Genomic DNA, 570 nt, shown 5'->3' with positions numbered 1-570 from the left:
AGATAGCTAGATGAAATAAAGCATTGTTTATTTATTACACGCTTGTTGGAGGTTGCTAGCTTGTGGATTACATACTATTGCTTCGAAGATGGAATAATAAAGGTGGTCCGGTTATCGGTCAAGCAAGAAGTACATGGCTTTTGTTATACAATAAGGAGGAGTGGGAAGTGGGATGAGCTTCAGAAGAGAAAAAGTGAAGCGGTCCCTCCATTGAGTTTCAGGATGAGTGACTCATTCAATATGTATATGTATCTTTTTACATATACAAATTGGTTTATGCAGCTCGACTTTCTTCTACATGCAAATGTGATGCATACCTTGACACACCCTCATTATTGGATACTGTTTACTTACGTACCTTCACAAAAGGCAATCATCATCATCATCATTTGTGTAGCAACCTGTCAAGGACAAGTCTGTGTAACCACCCCACGTGCCGTTTCACTCAGCTCTTCATCTTTCCGTTAATGCAGCCGACACCATCCACTAGGAAAAAGCAACTCCATCACGCTTACAGCATAGGTAAAACATAAAGGCGCCTGTATCTCCAAACTTTACAATGAAACATGT

This window comes from Lichtheimia ornata, assembly GCF_029851405.1.
Source record: "Lichtheimia ornata isolate CBS 291.66 chromosome Unknown scaffold00155, whole genome shotgun sequence".
NCBI lineage: Eukaryota > Fungi > Mucoromycota > Mucoromycetes > Mucorales > Lichtheimiaceae > Lichtheimia > Lichtheimia ornata.
The sequence above is the reverse complement of the archived record's forward strand: the minus strand, read 5'-3'. Positions refer to the sequence as shown.